General features: G+C 32.7%; 1 protein-coding gene across 1 annotated transcript in view; it reads right to left on the bottom strand.

Moving 5' to 3' along the window:
• Positions 1 to 24,837, bottom strand: part of LOC128635679 (hepatocyte nuclear factor 3-gamma) — a 102,610-nt gene that overhangs the window by 76,975 nt on the left and 798 nt on the right. The gene's annotated exons all lie outside the window — the stretch shown is intronic.

Below are 24,837 nucleotides of genomic sequence, written 5' to 3'. Positions count from 1 at the left end.
TAAACAGGTGTGTAATCTATACTATATACTGATCACCCAGCACATGAGGTATTATTAGTGATGATAAACAAGTGTATAATCTATACTATATACTGATTACCTAGCACCTGAGGTATTATTAGTGATGATAAACAGGTGTGTAATCTATACTATATACTGATTACCTAGCACCTGAAGTATTATTAGTAATGATAAACATGTGTGTAATCTATACTATATACTGATTACCTAGCACCTGAGGTATTATTAGTGATGATAAACAGGTGTGTAATCTATACTATATACTGATTACCTAGCACCTGAGGTATTTTTAGTGATGATAAACAGGTGTGTAATCTATACTATATACTGATTACCTAGCACCTGAGGTATTATTAGTGATGATAAACAGGTGTGTAATCTATACTATATACTGATTACCTAGCACCTGATGTATTATTAGTGATGATAAACAGGTGTGTAATCTATACTATATACTGATTACCTAGCACATGAGGTATTATTAGTGATGATAAACAGGTGTGTAATCTATACTATATACTGATTACCTAGCACTTGAGGTATTATTAGTGATGATAAACAGGTGTGTAATCTATACTATATACTGATTACCTAGCACCTGAGGTATTATTAGTGATGATAAACATGTGTGTAATCTATACTATATACTGATTACCTAGCACCTGAGGTATTATTAGTGATGATAAACAGGTGTGTAATCTATACTATATACTGATTACCTAGCACATGAGGTATTATTAGTGATGATAAACAGGTGTGTAATCTATACTATATACTGATTACCTAGCACCTGCGGTATTATTAGTGATGATAAACAGGTGTGTAATCTATACTATATACTGATTACCTAGCACCTGATGTATTATTAGTGATGATAAACAGGTGTGTAATCTATACTATATACTGATTACCTAGCACCTGAGGTATTATTAGTAATAATAAACATGTGTGTAATCTATATTATATACGGATTACCTAGCAAATGAGGTATTATTAGCGATGGTAAACAGGTGTGTAATCTATACTATATACTGATTACCTAGCACCTGAGGTATTATTAGTGATTATAAACAGGTGTGTAATCTATACTATATACTGATTACCTAGCACCTGAGGTATTATTAGTGATAATAAACAGGTGTGTAATCTATACTATATACTGATTACCTAGCACATGAGGTATTAGTGATGATAAACAGGTGTGTAATCTATACTATATACTAATTACCCAGCACATGAGGTATTATTAGTGATGATAAACAGGTGCATAATCTATACTATATACTGATTACCTAGCACATGAGGTATTATTACTGATGATAAACAGTTGTATAATCTATACTATATACTGATTAGCTTACACCTGAGGTATTATTAGTGATGATTAACAGGTGTGTAATCTATACTATATACTGATTACCTTACATCTGAGGTATTATTAGTGATGATAAACAGGAGGGATAATCTATACTATATTCTGATTACCTAGCACCTGAGGTATTATTAGTGATGATAAACAGGTGTGTAATGTATACTATATACTGATTACCTAGCACCTGAGGTATTATTAGTAATAATAAACATGTGTGTAATCTATATTATATACTGATTACCTAGCAACTGAGGTATTATAAGTGATGATAAACAGGTGTGTAATCTATACTATATACTGATTACCTAACACCTGAGGTATTATTAGTGATGATAAACAGGTGTGTAATCTATACTATATACTGATTTCCTAGCAGTCTGTGGTATTATTAGTGATGATAAACAGGTGTGTAATCTATACTATATACTGATTACCTAGCACATGAGGTATTATTAGTGATGATAAACAGGTGTGTAATCTATACTATATACTGATTACCTAGCATCTGAGGTATTATTAGTGATGATAAACAGGTGTATAATCTATACTATATACTGATTACCTAGCACCTGAGGTATTATTAGTGATAATAAACAGGTGTGTAATCTATACTATATACTGATTACCTAGCACCTGAGGTATTATTAGTGATGATAAACAGATGTGTAATCTATACTATATACTGATTACCTAGCACATGAGGTATTAGTGATGATAAACAGGTGTGTAATCTATACTATATACTGATTACCTAGCACCTGAGGTATTATTAGTGATGATAAACAGATGTGTAATCTATACTATATACTGATTACCTAGCACCTGAGGTATTATTAGTGATGATAAACAGATGTGTAATCTATACTATATACTGATTACCTAGCATATGAGGTATTATTAGTGATGATAAACAGGTGTGTAATCTATACTATATACTGATTACCTAGCACATGAGGTATTATTAGTGATGATAAACAGGAGGGGTAAACTATACTATATACTGATTACCTAGCACATGAGGTATTATTAGTGATGATAAACAGGAGGGGTAAACTATACTATATACTGATTACCTAGCACATGAGGTATTATTAGTGATGATAAACAGGTGTGTAATCTATACTATATACTGATTACCTAGCACATGAGGTATTAGTGATGATAAACAGGTGTGTAATCTATACTATATACTGATTACCTATCACATGAGGTATTATTAACGATAATAAACTGGTGTGTAATCTATACTATATACTGATTACCTAGCACCTGAGGTATTATTAGTGATGATAAACAGGTGTGTAATCTATACTATATACTGATTACCTAGCACCTGAGGTATTTTTAGTGATGATAAACAGGTGTGTAATCTATACTATATACTGATTACCTAGCACCTGAGGTATTATTAGTGATAATAAACAGGTGTGTAATCTATACTATATACTGATTACCTAGCACCTGATGTATTATTAGTGATGATAAACAGGTGTGTAATCTATACTATATACTGATTACCTAGCACCTGAGTTATTATTAGTAATAATAAACATGTGTGTAATCTATATTATATACTGATTACCTAGCAAATGAGGTATTATTAGCGATGGTAAACAGGTGTGTAATCTATACTATATACGGATTACCTAGCACATGAGGTATTAGTGATGATAAACAGGTGTGTAATCTATACAATATACTAATTACCCAGCACATGAGGTATTATTAGTGATGATAAACAGGTGTATAATCTATACTATATACTGATTACCTTACACCTGAGGTATTATTAGTGATGATAAACAGGTGTGTAATCTATACTATATACTGATTACCTAGCACCTCAGGTATTATTAGTGATGATAAACAAGTGTGTAATCTATACTATATACTAATTACCTAGCACCTGAGGTATTATTAGTGATGATACACAGGTGTGTAATCTATACTATATTCTGATTACCTAGCACCTGAGGTATTATTAGCGATGGGAAACAGGTGTATTATCTATACTATATACTGATTACCTAGCACCTGAGGTATTATTAGTGATAATAAACAGGTGTGTAATCTATACTATATACTGATCACCCAGCACATGAGGTATTATTAGTGATGATAAACAAGTGTATAATCTATACTATATACTGATTACCTAGCACCTGAGGTATTATTAGTGATGATAAACAGGTGTGTAATCTATACTATATACTGATTACCTAGCACATGAGGTATTATTATTGATGATAAACAGGTGTGTAATCTATACTATATACTGATTACCTTACATCTGAGGTATTATTTCTGATGATAAACAAGTGTGTAATCTATACTATATACTGATTACCTAGCACCTGAGGTATTATTAGTGATGATAAACAGGTGTGTAATCTATACTATATACTGATTACCCAGCACATGAGGTATTATTAGTGATGTTAAACAGGTGTGTAATCTATACTATATACTGATTACCTAGCACCTGAGGTATTATTAGTGATGATAAACAGGTGTGTAATCTATACTATATACTGATTACCTAGCACCTGAGTTATTATAAGTGATGATAAACAGGTGTGTAATCTATACAATATACTGATTACCTAGCACATGAGGTATTATTTCTGATGATAAACAGGTGTGTAATCTATACTATATACTGATTACCTAGCACCTGAGTTATTATAAGTGATGATAAACAGGTGTGTAATCTATACTATATACTGATTACCTAGCACATGAGGTATTATTTCTGATGATAAACAGGTGTGTAATCTATACTATATACTGATTACCTAGCACCTGAGTTATTATAAGTGATGATAAACAGGTGTGTAATCTATACTATATACTGATTACCTAGCACATGAGGTATTATTTCTGATGATAAACAGGTGTGTAATCTATACTATATACTAATTACCTAGCACCTGAGGTATTATTAGTGATGATAAACAGGTGTGTAATCTATACTATATACTGATTACCTAGCACATGAGGTATTATTAGTGATGATAAACAGGTGTGTAACTATACTATATACTGATTACCCAGCACATGAGGTATTATTAGTGATGATAAATAGGTGTGTAATATATACTATATACTGATTACCTAGCACCTCAGGTATTATTAGTGATGATAAACAGGTGTGTAATCTATACTATATACTGATTACCTAGCACATGAGGTATTATTAGTGATGATAAACAGGTGTGTAATCTATACTATATACTGATTACCTAGCACCTGAAGTATTATTAGTGATGATAAACAGGTGTGTAATCTATACTATATACTGATTACCTAGCAGTCTGTGGTATAATTAGTGATGATAAACAGATGTGTAATCTATACTATATACTGATTACCTAGCACCTCAGGTATTATTAGTGATGATAAACATGTGTGTAATCTATACTATATACTGATTACCTAGCATCTGAGGTATTATTAGTGATGATAAACAGGTGTGTAATCTATACTATATACTGATTACCTAGCACCTCAGGTATTAGTGATGATACACAGGTGTGTAATCTATACTATATACTGATTACCTAGCACATGAGGTATTAGTGATGATAAACAGGTGTGTAATCTATACTATATACTGATTACCTAGCACCTGAGGTATTATTAGCGATGGGAAACAGGTGTATAATCTATACTATATACTGATTACCTAGCACATGAGGTATTATTATTGATGATAAACAGGTGTGTAATCTATACTATATACTGATTACCTTACATCTGAGGTATTATTTCTGATGATAAACAAGTGTGTAATCTATACTATATACTGATTACCTAGCACCTGAGGTATTATTAGTGATGATAAACAGGTGTGTAATCTATACTATATACTGATTACCCAGCACATGAGGTATTATTAGTGATGATAAACAGGTGTATAATCTATACTATATACTGATTACCTAGCACCTGAGGTATTATTAGTGATGATAAACAGGTGTGTAATCTATACTATATACTAATTACCTAGCACCTGAGTTATTATAAGTGATGATAAACAGGTGTGTAATCTATACTATATACTGATTACCTAGCACATGAGGTATTATTAGTGATGATAAACAGGTGTGTAACTATACTATATACTGATTACCCAGCACATTGAGGTATTATTAGTGATGATAAATAGGTGTGTAATATATACTATATACTGATTACCTAGCACCTCAGGTATTATTAGTGATGATAAACAGGTGTGTAATCTATACTATATACTGATTACCTAGCACCTGAGGTATTATTAGTGATGATAAACATGTGTGTAATCTATACTATATACTGATTACCTTGCACATGAGGTATTATTAGTGATGATAAACATGTGTGTAATCTATATTATATACTGATTACCTAGCACATGAGGTATTATTAGTGATGATAAACAGGTGTGTAATCTATACTATATACTGATTACCTAGCACCTGAAGTATTATTAGTGATGATAAACAGGTGTGTTATCTATACTATATACTGATTACCTAGCAGTCTGTGGTATAATTAGTGATGATAAACAGATGTGTAATCTATACTATATACTGATTACCTAGCACCTCAGGTATTATTAGTGATGATAAACATGTGTGTAATCTATACTATATACTGATTACCTAGCATCTGAGGTATTATTAGTGATGATAAACAGGTGTGTAATCTATACTATATACTGATTACCTAGCACCTCAGGTATTATTAGTGATGATAAACAGGTGTGTAATCTATACTATATACTGATTACCTAGCACCTGAGGTATTATTAGTGATGATACACAGGTGTGTAATCTATACTATATACTGATTACCTAGCACATGAGGTATTAGTGATGATAAACAGGTGTGTAATCTATACTATATACTGATTACCTAGCACCTGAGGTATTATTAGCGATGGGAAACAGGTGTGTAATCTATACTATATACTGATTACCTAGCACATGAGGTATTATTAGTGATTATAAACAGGTGTGTAATCTATACTATATACTGATTACCTAGCACCTGAGGTATTATTAGTGATGATAAACAGGTGTGTAATCTATACTATATACTGATTACCTAGCACATGAGGTATTATTAGTGATGATAAACAGGTGTGTAATCTACACTATATACTGATTACCTAGTACCTGAGGTATTATTAGTGATGATAAACAGGTGTGTAATCTATACTATATACTGATTACCTAGCACATGAGGTATTATTAGCGATAATAAACAGGTGTGTAATCTATACTATATACTGATTACCTAGCACATGAGGTATTATTAGCGATGGGAAACAGGTGTATAATCTATACTATATACTGATTACCTAGCACCTCAGGTATTATTAGTGATGATAAACAGGTGTGTAATCTATACTATATACTGATTACCCAGCACATGAGGTATTATAAGTGATGATAAATAGGTGTGTAATCTATACTATATACTGATTACCTAGCACATGAGGTATTATTAGTGATTATAAACAGGTTTGTAATCTATACTATATACTGATTACCTAGCACCTGAGGTATTATGAGTGATAATAAACATGTGTGTAATCTATACTATATACTGATTACCTAGCACCTGAGGTATTATTAGTGATGATAAACAGGTGTGTAATCTATACTATATACTGATTACCTAGCAGTCTGTGGTATTATTAGTGATGATAAACAGGTGTGTAATCTATACTATATACTGATTACCTAGCACCTCAGGTATTATTAGTAATTATAAACAGGTGTGTAATCCATACTATATACTGGTTACCTAGCACCTCAGGTATTATTAGTGATGATAAACAGGTGTGTAATCTATACTATATACTGATTACCTAGCACCTGAGTTATTATTAGTGATGATAAACAGGTGTGTAATCTATACTATATACTGATTACCTAGCACCTGAGGTAATATTACTGATAATAAACAGGTGTGTAATCTATACTATGTACTGATTACCTTGCACCTAAGGTATTATTAGCGATGAGAAACAGGTGTGTAATCTATACTATATACTGATTACCTAGCAAATGAGGTATTATTAGTGATGATAAACAGGTGTGTAATCTATACTATATACTGATTACCTAGCACCTGAAGTATTATTAGTAATGATAAACATGTGTGTAATCTATACTATATACTGATTACCTAGCACCTGAGGTATTATTAGTGATGATAAACAGATGTGAAATCTATACTATATACTGATTACCTAGCACATGAGATATTATTAGTGATGATAAACAGGTGTGTAATCTATACTATATACTGATTACCTAGCTCCTGAGGTATTATTAGTGATGATAAACAGATGTGTAATCTATACTATATACTATTTACCTAGCACATGAGGTATTATTAGTGATGATAAACAGGTGTGTAATCTATACTATATACTGATTACCTAGCACATGAGGTATTATTAGTGATGATAAACAGGTGTGTAATCTATACTATATACTGATTACCTAGCACCTGAGGTATTATTAGTAATGATACACAGGAGGGGGTAATCTATACTATATACTGATTTACCTAGCACATGAGGTATTATTAGTGATGATAAACAGGTGTGTAATCTATACTATATACTGATTACCTAGCACCTGAGGTATTATTAGTGATGATAAACAGGTGTGTAATCTATACTATATACTGATTACCTAGCACCTGAAGTATTATTAGTAATGATAAACATGTGTGTAATCTATACTATATACTGATTACCTAGCACCTGAGGTATTATTAGTGATGATAAACAGGTGTGTAATCTATACTATATACTGATTACCTAGCACCTGAGGTATTTTTAGTGATGATAAACAGGTGTGTAATCTATACTATATACTGATTACCTAGCACCTGAGGTATTATTAGTGATGATAAACAGGTGTGTAATCTATACTATATACTGATTACCTAGCACCTGATGTATTATTAGTGATGATAAACAGGTGTGTAATCTATACTATATACTGATTACCTAGCACATGAGGTATTATTAGTGATGATAAACAGGTGTGTAATCTATACTATATACTGATTACCTAGCACCTGAGGTATTATTAGTGATGATAAACAGGTGTGTAATCTATACTATATACTGATTACCTAGCACCTGAGGTATTATTAGTGATGATAAACATGTGTGTAATCTATACTATATACTGATTACCTAGCACCTGAGGTATTATTAGTGATGATAAACAGGTGTGTAATCTATACTATATACTGATTACCTAGCACATGAGGTATTATTAGTGATGATAAACAGGTGTGTAATCTATACTATATACTGATTACCTAGCACCTGAGGCATTATTAGTGATGATAAACAGGTGTGTAATCTATACTATATACTGATTACCTATCACCTGATGTATTATTAGTGATGATAAACAGGTGTGTAATCTATACTATATACTGATTACCTAGCACCTGAGTTATTATTAGTAATAATAAACGTGTGTAATCTATATTATATACTGATTACCTAGCAAATGAGGTATTATTAGCGATGGTAAACAGGTGTGTAATCTATACTATATACTGATTACCTAGCACATGAGGTATTAGTGATGATAAACAGGTGTGTAATCTATACTATATACTGATTACCCAGCACATGAGGTATTATTAGTGATGATAAACAGGTGTATAATCTATACTATATACTGATTACCTAGCACATGAGGTATTATTGCTGATGATAAACAGTTGTATAATCTATACTATATACTGATTAGCTTACACCTGAGGTATTATAAGTGATGATAAACAGGTGTGTAATCTATACTATATACTGATTACCTAGCACCTGAGGTATTATCAGTGATAATAAACAGGTGTGTAATCTATACTATATACTGCTTACCTAGCACCTGAGGTATTATTAGTGATGATAAACAGATGTGTAATCTATACTATATACTGATTACCTAGCACCTGAGGTATTATTAGTGATGATAAACAGATGTGTAATCTATACTATATACTGATTACCTAGCATATGAGGTATTATTAGTGATGATAAACAGGTGTGTAATCTATACTATATACTGATTACCTAGCACATGAGGTATTATTAGTGATGATAAACAGGAGGGGTAAACTATACTATATACTGATTACCTAGCACATGAGGTATTATTAGTGATGATAAACAGGAGGGGTAAACTATACTATATACTGATTACCTAGCACATGAGGTATTATTAGTGATGATAAACAGGTGTGTAATCTATACTATATACTGATTACCTAGCACATGAGGTATTAGTGATGATAAACAGGTGTGTAATCTATACTATATACTGATTACCTATCACATGAGGTATTATTAACGATAATAAACAGGTGTGTAATCTATACTATATACTGATTACCTAGCACCTGAAGTATTATTAGTGATGATAAACAGGTGTGTAATCTATACTATATACTGATTACCTAGCACCTGAGGTATTTTTAGTGATGATAAACAGGTGTGTAATCTATACTATATACTGATTACCTAGCACCTGAGGTATTATTAGTGATAATAAACAGGTGTGTAATCTATACTATATACTGATTACCTAGCACCTGATGTATTATTAGTGATGATAAACAGGTGTGTAATCTATACTATATACTGATTACCTAGCACCTGAGTTATTATTAGTAATAATAAACATGTGTGTAATCTATATTATATACTGATTACCTAGCAAATGAGGTATCATTAGCGATGGTAAACAGGTGTGTAATCTATACTATATACTGATTACCCAGCACATGAGGTATTATTAGTGATGATAAACAGGTGTATAATCTATACTATATACTGATTACCTAGCACATGAGGTATTATTACTGATGATAAACAGTTGTATAATCTATACTATATACTGATTAGCTTACACCTGAGGTATTATTAGTGATGATAAACAGGTGTGTAATCTATACTATATACTGATTACCTTACATCTGAGGTATTATTAGTGATGATAAACAGGAGGGATAATCTATACTATATTCTGATTACCTAGCACCTGAGGTATTATTAGTGATGATAAACAGGTGTGTAATCTATACTATATACTGATTACCTAGCAACTAAGGTATTATAAGTGATGATAAACAGGTGTGTAATCTATACTATATACTGATTACCTAACACCTGAGGTATTATTAGTGTTGATAAACAGGTGTGTAATCTATACTATATACTGATTACCTAGCACCTGAGTTATTATTAGTAATAATAAACATGTGTGTAATCTATATTATATACTGATTACCTAGCAAATTAGGTATTATTAGCGATGGTAAACAGGTGTGTAATCTATACTATATACTGATTACCTAGCACATGAGGTATTAGTGATGATAAACAGGTGTGTAATCTATACTATATACTGATTACCCAGCACATGAGGTATTATTAGTGATGATAAACAGGTGTATAATCTATACTATATACTGATTACCTAGCACATGAGGTATTATTACTGATGATAAACAGTTGTATAATCTATACTATATACTGATTATCTTACACCTGAGGTATTATTAGTGATGATAAACAGGTGTGTAATCTATACTATATACTGATTTCCTAGCAGTCTGTGGTATTATTAGTGATGATAAACAGGTGTGTAATCTATACTATATACTGATTTCCTAGCATTCTGTGGTATTATTAGTGATGATAAACAGGTGTGTAATCTATACTATATACTGATTACCTAGCACATGAGGTATTATTAGTGATGATAAACAGTTGTGTAATCTATACTATATACTGATTACCTAGCATCTGAGGTATTATTAGTGATGATAAACAGGTGTATAATCTATACTATATACTGATTACCTAGCACCTGAGGTATTATTAGTGATATTAAACAGGTGTGTAATCTATACTATATACTGATTACCTAGCACCTGAGGTATTATTAGTGATGATAAACAGATGTGTAATCTATACTATATACTGATTACCTAGCACCTGAGGTATTATTAAACATAGAAACATAGATATTGACGGCAGATAAGAGCCATAGGCCCAGCAAGTCTGCCCCACCTTACCTAACAGTATAAACTTATCTAGTTCGTAGGATAGCCCTATGCTTGTCCCATGCATTTTTAAAGTCCCCCACAGTGTTTGTTGCTACTACCTCTTGAGGAAGTTTATTCCATAAATCAATCACTCTTTCTGTAAAGAAGTGCTTCCTCAAATTACTCCTGAATCTACTACCCTTTAGCTTGAGCTCATGACCCCTTGTTCTTGAATTTTCCATTTTATGTAAAATACCCACAGCCTCAGTTTTACTAAACCCTTTAATGTACTTGAAAGTTGCTATCATATCACCTCTTTCCCTTCTCTCCTCTAAGCTATACATATTTAGGTCATTGAGCCTATCCTGGTAAGTTTTATTTTTTAGACCATGTACCATTTTGGTAGCCCTCCTTTGCACAGATTCAAGTTTGTTAATATCCTTCTGAAGATATGGCCTCCAGAACTGCACACAATACTCAAGATGAGGCCTAACTAATGATCTATAAAGTGGCATAAGAACCTTACTATTTCTGCTGCAAATACCTCTACCAATACATCCAAGCATTCTGCTAGCCTTACTCGCTGCCTTACTACATTGTTTACTAAGTTTTAAATCATCTGAAATAATAATTCCCAAGTCCTGTTCCTCGTCTGTAACAGTCAGTAAAGTGTCATTGAGTCTGTAATTAACATTTGGATTTTTCTTCCCTAAATGCATTATTTTACACTTTGCTGTGTTAAACTTTAGATCCCAGTCGTTTGTCCAATCCTCCAATTGTTGTATATCACTTCTCATTTTGTCTACCCCCCCTGGAACATCCACTCTGTTGCAAATTTTTGTATCATCTGCAAAGAGACATACTTTCCCCTGTAGCCCTTTGCTGATATCGCAGATAAATATGTTAAACAAAACAGGCCCCAGAACTGACCCCTGAGGAACACCACTAGTAACAGCCCCCTCTGCTGAATGAACTCCATTTACTAAGACACTTTGTTTTCTGTCCTTAAGCCAGCATTCCACCCAGTTCACAATTTTTGAATCTAGACCAAGGAGATATAGTTTGTGAATAAGTTTATTGTGTGGGACGGTGTCAAATGCTTTGCTGAAATCTAGATATGCTACATCAACTGCTCCTCCCTTGTCTAATACTTTTGTTACATAATCAAAGAAGTCAATTAGATTAGTCTGACATGATCTCCCTGAAGTAAAACCATGCTGATTTTGGTCCTCTAAATTGTTTGTCTTTATGTAAGTCATAATTCTTTCCTTTAAGAGGCTTTCCATTAATTTCCCTACTACTGAAGTTAAACTAACTGGCCTGTAGTTGCCAGATTCTTCTCTACTGCCCTTTTTATGAAGAGGTATTACATTTGCTATTCTCCAATCATCTGGGACAGCTCCTGTTAATAGTGACTGATTAAACAGATCAGTTAATGGGACAGTTAGCACTGAACGAAGTTCTTTTAAAACCCTTGGATGAATATTATCAGGACCCACTGCCTTTGTAACATTTATTTTTGATAATGCTAACAAAACCTCATCCTCTGTAAAAAGATTACTGTTAAGCTTGTTTCTATTTTGCATAGCATCCCTTAATGTAGACATTGTATCTTCACAATCTTTAGTGAAAACAGAACAGAAGTAATCATTGAGACAGTCTGCAATCTGCTTATCTCCTTCTATTATTCTACCATCAACTGATTTCAATTTTACTATTCCTACCTTATTTTTTCTTCTTTCACTGATATATCTAAAGAATGTTTTGTCCCCATGTTTTACTGACTGTGCTATCTTCTCTTCTGCATCAGCTTTAACCTTCCTAATTAACTGCTTAGTCTTTTTTTGTTGGAGTCTCCATATTTTCATATCATCATCTGCTTGTGTGTGTCTGTAATTTTTATAAGCTATCTTTTTTGTCTTTACAGCATGTGCTACTTCTTTGGAAAACCAAATTGGTTTCCGCTTTCTTTTACTTTTACAGACATGTCTAATACAGTGTGCGGTTGCATCTAAAATGGCACCTTTCACAAATTCCCACTGTTCTTGAACCCCTGTAATAAGATTTTTCCCCTTTAAATAGTTTTTTAGGTATTCTCCCATTAATGAAAAATCTGCCGTCCTAAAGTCTAAAACTTTTGTTTTAGTCTGGGTGTACAGTTCCTGAACATGAATACTAAACCAAACAGATTGATGATCACTGGATCCTAAGTTCTCACCTACAGACACATCTGAAACTGTATCACTGTTTGTAAGTATTAGATCTAATATAGCTTCCTTACGAGTTGGTTCCTTGACTAATTGTTCAAGTGATTCCCCTAGCAGAGATTCAAGAATATACCTGCTTCTAGCCGATCTAGCAGAAGGAATCTTCCAGTCTATATCTGGCAAATTAAAGTCCCCCAGTACTATAACCTTACCCTTCATGGTCATTTTGGTTATTTCATCTAATAACAGATTGTCCAGTTTTTCATCCTGCAATGGAGGCCTATATACAACCCCTATTCTAAAAACATTTTTATCTCCAATTTCCAAAGTCACCCAAATACTTTCCACCTCATCATTTGTTCCTACAATTTCAGTAACCTTTATATTTTCATTTACATACAAAGCAACTCCTCCACCTTTCTTTCCTACTCTGTTCTTTTTAAATAACCTGTATCCAGGTATGACTATGTCCCAGTCATGCAAATCATTGTACCATGTTTCTGTTATAGCTACTAAATCCAAGTTGTCCCTAGTCATTATTGAAATGAGTTCAGGTAATTTATTTCCTAAGCTGCGAGCATTTGTGCTCATGGCACGAAGAATTTTTCTACTAGAATTTCTAGAATTGTTACTTGGACTAACAGTTTTGGCATGCTGTGGGGGGCAGGTGGATATATTAATGCTACCCCCCTTTATTAGTTTAAATGATTTCTAATAAAGTATTTGAACTCCTCTCCCAGATACTCTGTTCCTTTAGCATCCAAATGCAAGCCATCTCTCCTAAATAACCTAGTATCTTTCCAAACAGAGCTATAATGGCCAATAAAACCAAATCCTCGTTCCCTGCACCACTTATCTAACCAGATGATAAACAGATGTGTAATCTATACTATATACTGATTACCTTGCACCTGAGGTATTATTAGTGATGATAAACAGGTGTGTAATCTATACTATATACTGATTACCTAGCACCTGAGGTATTATTAGTGATGATAAACAGATGTGTAATCTATACTATATACTGATTACCTAGCACATGAGGTATTATTAGTGATGATAAACATGTGTGTAATCTATACTATATACTGATTACCTAGCACCTGAGGTATTATTAGTGATGATAAACAGGTGTGTAATCTATACTATATACTGATTACCTAGCATATGAGGTATTATTAGTGATGATAAACAGGTGTGTAATCTATACTATATACTGATTACCTAGCACCTGAGGTATTATTAGTGATGATAAGCAGGTGTGTAATCTATACTATATACTGATTACCTATCACCTGATGTATTATTAGTGATGATAAACAGGTGTGTAATCTATACTATATACTGATTACCTAGCACCTGAGTTATTATTAGTAATAATAAACATGTGTGTAATCTATATTATATACTGATTACCTAGCAAATGAGGTATTATTAGCGATGGTAAACAGGTGTGTAATCTATACTATATACTGATTACCTAGCACATGAGGTATTAGTGATGATAAACAGGTGTGTAATCTATACTATATACTGATTACCCAGCACATGAGGTATTATTAGTGATGATAAACAGGTGTATAATCTATACTATATACTGATTACCTAGCACATGAGGTATTATTACTGATGATAAACAGTTGTATAATCTATACTATATACTGATTAGCTTACACCTGAGGTATTATTAGTGATGATAAACAGGTGTGTAATCTATACTATATACTGATTACCTAGCAACTGAGGTATTATAAGTGATGATAAACAGGTGTGTAATCTATACTATATACTGATTACCTAGCACCTGAGGTATTATCAGTGATAATAAACAGGTGTGTAATCTATACTATATACTGTTTACCTAGCACCTGAGGTATTATTAGTGATGATAAACAGATGTGTAATCTATACTATATACTGATTACCTAGCACCTGAGGTATTATTAGTGATGATAAACAGATGTGTAATCTATACTATATACTGATTACCTAGCATATGAGGTATTATTAGTGATGATAAACAGGTGTGTAATCTATACTATATACTGATTACCTAGCACATGAGGTATTATTAGTGATGATAAACAGGAGGGGTAAACTATACTATATACTGATTACCTAGCACATGAGGTATTATTAGTGATGATAAACAGGAGGGGTAAACTATACTATATACTGATTACCTAGCACATGAGGTATTATTAGTGATGATAAACAGGTGTGTAATCTATACTATATACTGATTACCTAGCACATGAGGTATTAGTGATGATAAACAGGTGTGTAATCTATACTATATACTGATTACCTATCACATGAGGTATTATTAACGATAATAAACAGGTGTGTAATCTATACTATATACTGATTACATAGCACCTGAAGTATTATTAGTGATGATAAACAGGTGTGTAATCTATACTATATACTGATTACCTAGCACCTGAGGTATTTTTAGTGATGATAAACAGGTGTGTAATCTATACTATATACTGATTACCTAGCACCTGAGGTATTATTAGTGATAATAAACAGGTGTGTAATCTATACTATATACTGATTACCTAGCACCTGATGTATTATTAGTGATGATAAACAGGTGTGTAATCTATACTATATACTGATTACCTAGCACCTGAGTTATTATTAGTAATAATAAACATGTGTGTAATCTATATTATATACTGATTACCTAGCAAATGAGGTATCATTAGCGATGGTAAACAGGTGTGTAATCTATACTATATACTGATTACCCAGCACATGAGGTATTATTAGTGATGATAAACAGGTGTGTAATCTATACTATATACTGATTACCTTACATCTGAGGTATTATTAGTGATGATAAACAGGAGGGATAATCTATACTATATTCTGATTACCTAGCACCTGAGGTATTATTAGTGATGATAAACAGGTGTGTAATCTATACTATATACTGATTACCTAGCAACTGAGGTATTATAAGTGATGATAAACAGGTGTGTAATCTATACTATATACTGATTACCTAACACCTGAGGTATTATTAGTGATGATAAACAGGTGTGTAATCTATACTATATACTGATTTCCTAGCAGTCTGTGGTATAATTAGTGATGATAAACAGGTGTGTAATCTATACTATATACTGATTACCTAGCACCTGAGTTATTATTAGTAATAATAAACATGTGTGTAATCTATATTATATACTGATTACCTAGCAAATTAGGTATTATTAGCGATGGTAAACAGGTGTGTAATCTATACTATATACTGATTACCTAGCACATGAGGTATTAGTGATGATAAACAGGTGTGTAATCTATACTATATACTGATTACCCAGCACATGAGGTATTATTAGTGATGATAAACAGGTGTATAATCTATACTATATACTGATTACCTAGCACATGAGGTATTATTACTGATGATAAACAGTTGTATAATCTATACTATATACTGATTATCTTACACCTGAGGTATTATTAGTGATGATAAACAGGTGTGTAATCTATACTATATACTGATTTCCTAGCAGTCTGTGGTATTATTAGTGATGATAAACAGGTGTGTAATCTATACTATATACTGATTACCTAGCACATGAGGTATTATTAGTGATGATAAACAGGTGTGTAATCTATACTATATACTGATTACCTAGCACCTGAGGTATTATTAGTGATATTAAACAGGTGTGTAATCTATACTATATACTGATTACCTAGCACCTGAGGTATTATTAGTGATGATAAACAGATGTGTAATCTATACTATATACTGATTACCTTGCACCTGAGGTATTATTAGTGATGATAAACAGGTGTGTAATCTATACTATATACTGATTACCTAGCACCTGAGGTATTATTAGTGATGATAAACAGATGTGTAATCTATACTATATACTGATTACCTAGCTCCTGAGGTATTATTAGTAATGATAAACAGGTGTGTAATCTATACTATATACTGATTACCTAGCTCCTGAGGTATTATTAGTGATGATAAACAGATGTGTAATCTATACTATATACTGATTACCTAGCACCTCAGGTATTATTAGTGTTGATAAACAGGTGTGTAATCTATACTATATACTGATTACCTAGCACATAAGGTATTATTAGTGATGATAAACAGGTGTGTAATCTATATATATTGATTACCTAGCACATCAGGTATTATTAGCGATAATAAACAGGTGTGTAATCTATACTATATACTGATTACCTAGCATATGAGGTATTATTAGTGATGATAAACAGGAGGGGTAAACTATACTATATACTGATTACCTAGCACATGAGGTATTATTAGTGATGATAAACAGGAGGGGTAAACTATACTATATACTGATTACCTAGCACATGAGGTATTATTAGTGATGATAAACAGGTGTGTAATCTATACTATATACTGATTACCTAGCACATGAGGTATTAGTGATGATAAACAGGTGTGTAATCTATACAATATACTGATTACCTATCACATGAGGTATTATTAACGATAATAAACAGGTGTGCAATCTATACTATATACGGATTACCTAGCACCTTAGGTATTATTAGTGATGATAAACAGGTGTGTAATCTATACTATATACTGATTACCTAGCACATGAGGTATTATTAGTGATTATAAACAGGTTTGTAATCTATACTATATACTGATTACCTAGCACCTGAGGTATTTTTAGTGATGATAAACAGATGTGTAATCTATACTATATACTGATTACCTAGCACCTGAGGTATTATTAGTGATAATAAACAGGTGTGTAATCTATACTATATACTGATTACCTAGCACCTGATGTATTATTAGTGATGATAAACAGGTGTGTAATCTATACTATATACTGATTACCTAGCACCTGAGTTATTATTAGTAATAATAAACATGTGTGTAATCTATATTATATACTGATTACCTAGCAAATGAGGTATTATTAGCGATGGTAAACAGGTGTGTAATCTATACTATATACTGATTACCCAGCACATGAGGTATTATTAGTGATGATAAACAGGTGTATAATCTATACTATATACTGATTACCTAGCACATGAGGTATTATTACTGATGATAAACAGTTGTATAATCTATACTATATACTGATTAGCTTACACCTGAGGTATTATTAGTGATGATAAACAGGTGTGTAATCTATACTATATACTGATTACCTTACATCTGAGGTATTATTAGTGATGATAAACAGGAGGGATAATCTATACTATATTCTGATTACCTAGCACCTGAGGTATTATTAGTGATGATAAACAGGTGTGTAATCTATACTATATACTGATTACCTAGCAACTGAGGTATTATAAGTGATGATAAACAGGTGTGTAATCTATACTATATACTGATTACCTAACACCTGAGGTATTATTAGTGATGATAAACAGGTGTGTAATCTATACTATATACTGATTTCCTAGCAGTCTGTGGTATAATTAGTGATGATAAACAGATGTGTAATCTATACTATATACTGATTACCTAGCACATGAGGTATTATTAGTGATGATAAACAGGTGTGTAATCTATACTATATACTGATTACCTAGCACATGAGGTATTATTAGTGATGATAAACAGGTGTGTAATATATACTATATACTGATTACCTAGAACCTCAGGTATTATTAGTGATGATAAACAGGTGTGTAATCTATACTATATACTGATTACCTAGCACCTGAGGTATTATTTCTGATGATAAACAGGTGTATAACTATACTATATACTGATTACCTAGCACCTGAGGTATTATTAGTGATTATAAATAGGTGTGTAATCTATACTATATACTGATTACCTAGCACATTAAGTATTATTTTTGATTATTAAACAGATGTATAATCTATACTATATACTGATTACCTAGCACCTGAGGTATTATTAGTGATGATAAACAGGAGGGGTAATCTATACTACATACTGATTACCTAGCAGTCTGTGGTATTATTAATGATGATAAACAGGAGGGGTAATCTATACTATATACTGATTACCTATCACATGAGGTAATATTAGTGATGATAAACAGGTGTGTAATCTATACTATATACTGATTAACTAGCAGTCTGTGGTATTATTAATGATGATAAACAGGAGGGGTAATCTATACTATATACTGATTACCTAGCACATGAGGTATTATTAGTGATGATAAACAGGTGTGTAATCTATACTATATACTGATTACCTAGCACATGAGGTATTATTAGCGATAATAAACAGGTGTGTAATCTATACTATATACTGATTACCTATCACATGAGGTATTATTAGTGATGATAAACAGGTGTGTAATCTATACTATATACTGATTACCTAGCACCTGAAGTGGTATTAGTGATGATAAACAGGTGTGTAATCTATACTATATACTGATTACCTAGCACATGAGGTATTATTAGTGATGATAAACAGGTGTGTAATCTATACTATATACTGATTACCTAGCACATCAGGTATTATTAGCGATAATAAACAGGTGTGTAATCTATACTATATACTGATTACCTATCACATGAGGTATTATTAGTGATGATAAACAGGTGTGTAATCTATACTATATACTGATTACCTAGCACATGAGGTATTATTAGCGATAATAAACAGGTGTGTAATCTATACTATATACTGATTACCTATCACATCAGGTACTATTAGTGATGATTAACAGGTGTGTAATCTATACTATATACTGATTACCTAGCACATGAGGTATTATTAGTGATGATAAACAGGTGTGTAATCTATACTATATACTGATTACCTAGCACCTGAGGTAATATTACTGATAATAAACAGGTGTGTAATCTATACTATATACTGATTACCTAGCACCTGATGTATTATTAGTGATGATAAACAGGTGTGTAATCTATACTATATACTGATTACCTAGCATATGAGGTATTATTAGTGATGATAAACAGGTGTGTAATCTATACTATATACTGATTACCTAGCACCTGAGGTATTATTAGTGATGATAAACAGGTGTGTAATCTATACTATATACTGATTACCTAGCACATGAGGTATTATTAGTGATAATAAACAGGTGTGTAATCTATACTATATACTGATTACCTAGCACCTGAGGTATTATTAGTGATGATAAACATGTGTGTAATCTATACTATATACTGATTACCTAGCACCTGAGGTATTATTAGTGATGATAAACAGGTGTGTAATCTATACTATATACTGATTACCTAGCACCTGAGGTATTATTAGTGATGATAAACAGGCGGGTAATCTATACTATATACTGATTACCTAGTACCTGAGGTATTATTAGTGATGATAAACAGGTGTGTAATCTATACTATATACTGATTACCTAGCACATGAGGTATTATTAGTGATAATAAACAGGTGTGTAATCTATACTATATACTGATTACCTAGTACCTGAGGTATTATTAGTGATAATAAATAGGTGTGTAATCTATACTATATACTGATTACCTAGCACATGAGGTATTATTAGCGATAATAAACAGGTGTGTAATCTATACTATATACTGATTACCTATCACATGAGGTATTATTAGTGATGATAAACAGGTGTGTAATCTATACTATATACTGATTACCTAGCACCTGAAGTGGTATTAGTGATGATACACAGGTGTGTAATCTATACTATATACTGATTACCTAGCACACGAGGTATTATTAGTGATGATAAACAGGTGTGTAATCTATACTATATACTGATTACCTAGCACATCAGGTATTATTAGCGATAATAAACAGGTGTGTAATCTATACTATATACTGATTACCTATCACATGAGGTATTATTAGTGATGATAAACAGGTGTGTAATCTATACTATATACTGATTACCTAGCACATGAGGTATTATTAGCGATAATAAACAGGTGTGTAATCTATACTATATACTGATTACCTATCACATCAGGTACTATTAGTGATGATTAACAGGTGTGTAATCTATACTATATACTGATTACCTAGCACATGAGGTATTATTAGTGATGATAAGCAGGTGTGTAATCTATACTATATACTGATTACCTAGCACATGAGGTATTATTAGTGATAATAAACAGCTGTTTAATCTATACTATATACTGATTACCTAGCACATGAGGTGATGATAAACAGGTGGGTAATCTATACTATATACTGATTACCTAGCATCTGAGGTATTATTAGTGATGATAAACAGGTGTGTAATCTATACTATATACTGATTACCTATCACATGAGATATTATTAGTGATGATAAACAGGTGTGTAATCTATACTATATACTGATTACCTAGCACCTGAGGTATTATTAGTGATGATAAACAGGTGTGTAATCTATACTATATACTGATTACCTAGCACATGAGGTATTATTAGTGATGATAAACAGGTGTGTAATCTATACTATATACTGATTACCTAGCACCTGAGGTAATATTACTGATAATAAACAGGTGTGTAATCTATACTATATACTGATTACCTAGCACCTGATGTATTATTAGTGATGATAAACAGGTGTGTAATCTATACTATATACTGATTACCTAGCATATGAGGTATTATTAGTGATGATAAACAGGTGTGTAATCTATACTATATACTGATTACCTAGCACCTGAGGTATTATTAGTGATGATAAACATGTGTGTAATCTATACTATATACTGATTACCTAGCACCTGAGGTATTATTAGTGATAAAAAACAGGTGTGTAATCTATACTATATACTGATTACCTAGCACCTGAGGTATTATTAGTGATGATAAACAGGCGGGTAATCTATACTATATACTGATTACCTAGTACCTGAGGTATTATTAGTGATAATAAACAGGTGTGTAATCTATACTATATACTGATTACCTAGCACATGAGGTATTATTAGTGATGATAAACAGGCGGGTAATCTATACTATATACTGATTACCTAGTACCTTAGGTATTATTAGTGATAATAAACAGGTGTGTAATCTATACTATATACTGATTACCTAGTACCTGAGGTATTATTAGTGATAATAAATAGGTGTGTAATCTATACTATATACTGATTACCTAGCACATGAGGTATTATTAGTGATTATAAACAGGTGTGTATTCTATACTATATACTGATTACCTAACACCTGAGGTATTATTAGTGATGATAAACAGGTGTGTAATCTATACTATATACTGATTACCTAGCACCTGAGGTATTATTAGTGATGATAAACAGGTGTGTAATCTATACTATATACTGATTACCTAGCACCTGAGGTATTATTAGTGATGATAAACAGGTGTGTAATCTATACTATATACTGATTACCTAGCACCTGAGGTATTATTAGTGATGATAAACAGGTGTGTAATCTATACTATATACTGATTACCTAGCACCTGAGGTATTATTAGTAATGATAAACAGGTGTGTAATCGATACTATATACTGATTACCTAGCACCTGAGGTATTATTAGTGATGATAAACAGGTGTGTAATCTATACTGATTACCTAGCACCTGAGGTATTATTAGTGATGATAAACAGGTGTGTAATCTATACTATATACTGATTACCTAGCACCTGAGGTATTATTAGTGATAATAAACAGGTGTGTAATCTATACTATATACTGATTACCTAGCACCTGAGGTATTATTAGTGATGATAAACATGTGTGTAATCTATACTATATACTGATTACCTAGCACATGAGGTATTATTACTGATGATAAACAGGTGTGTAATCTATACTATATACTGATTACCTAGCAGTCTGGGGAATTATTGTAAGTGGAGTGGGGGGTATTATGTGGTGTTATTGTAAGGGGGGTATTATGTGGTATTATTGTAAGGGGTGGGGTTATTATGTGGTATTATTGTAAGGGGGTGGGGGGTATTATGTGGTATTATTGTAAGGGGTTGGGGGGTATTATGTGGTGTTATTGTAAGGGGGTGAGGGGTATTATGTGGTATTATTGTAAGGGGTGGGGGTATTATGTGGTATTATTGTAAGAGGGGTGGGGGTATTATGTGGTATTATTGCAAGGGGGGTGAGGATATTATGTGGTGTTATTGTAAGAGGTGGGGGTATTATGTGGTATTATTGTAAGGGGGGTATTAGGTGGCATTATTGTACAGGGGGATGGGGGTATTATGTGTTATTATTGTAAGGGGTGGGGGTATTATGTGGTATTATTTTAAGGGGGTGGGGGTATTATGTGGTATTATTGTAAGGGGGTTGGGGGTATTATGTGGTGTTATTGTAAGGGGGTTGGGGGGTATTATGTGGTATTATTGTAAGGGGGTGGGGATATTATGTGGTATTATTGTAAGGGGTGGGGGGTATTATGTGGTATTATTGTAAGGGGGTGGGGGTATTATGTGGTATTATTGTAAGTGGGTCGGGGTATTATGTGGTATTATTGTAAGGGGGGGGGGTATTTTGTGGTATTATTGTAAGTGGGGGTGGGGGTATTATGTGGTATTATTGTAAGGAGAGGTAATCTGTTTATGACCAATAAGAATACATTTGATATTTTCTGCTAATGAGGCAATTGTCTGACATCTCCCGTATTCTATCGCTCTACACCCGTTCAGCCCTTACGCCCCCTCCCTTTTTGCTTCCTCACACTTTCTGCCCCGCCCCCTGTACTTTCACCTCTCCTCCCTAATAGAGGTTTCCCCTCAGGGAATAGAAAGATACACAGAGATCACCTGTTCTAAATCCGGGATAATAACCCTTCGCCTGCCAGAGAGACCTGCATAGCATGTAATCCCTTCTCTGACATTTAGACTTGCACAGCACTTAACCCTTCCCTGACATTTAGACTTGCACAGCTCTTAACCCTTCCCTGACATTTAGACTTGCACAGCTCTTAACCCTTCCCTGACATTTAGACTTGCACAGCACTTAACCCTTCCCTGACATTTAGACTTGCACAGCACTTAACCCTTCCCTGGCATTTAGACTTGCACAGCACTTAACCCTTCCCTGACATTTAGACTTGCACAGCTCTTAACCCTTCCCTGACATTTAGACTTGCACAGCACTTAACCCTTCCCTGACAGATAGATATGTACAGCACTTAACCCTTCCCTGACAGATAGACATGCACAAGGCTTAACCCCTTACCTGTACACAGCAG

Source organism: Bombina bombina, chromosome 7 (assembly GCF_027579735.1).
Source record: "Bombina bombina isolate aBomBom1 chromosome 7, aBomBom1.pri, whole genome shotgun sequence".
Lineage (NCBI taxonomy): Eukaryota > Metazoa > Chordata > Amphibia > Anura > Bombinatoridae > Bombina > Bombina bombina.
The sequence above is the reverse complement of the archived record's forward strand: the minus strand, read 5'-3'. Positions and strand labels throughout refer to the sequence as shown.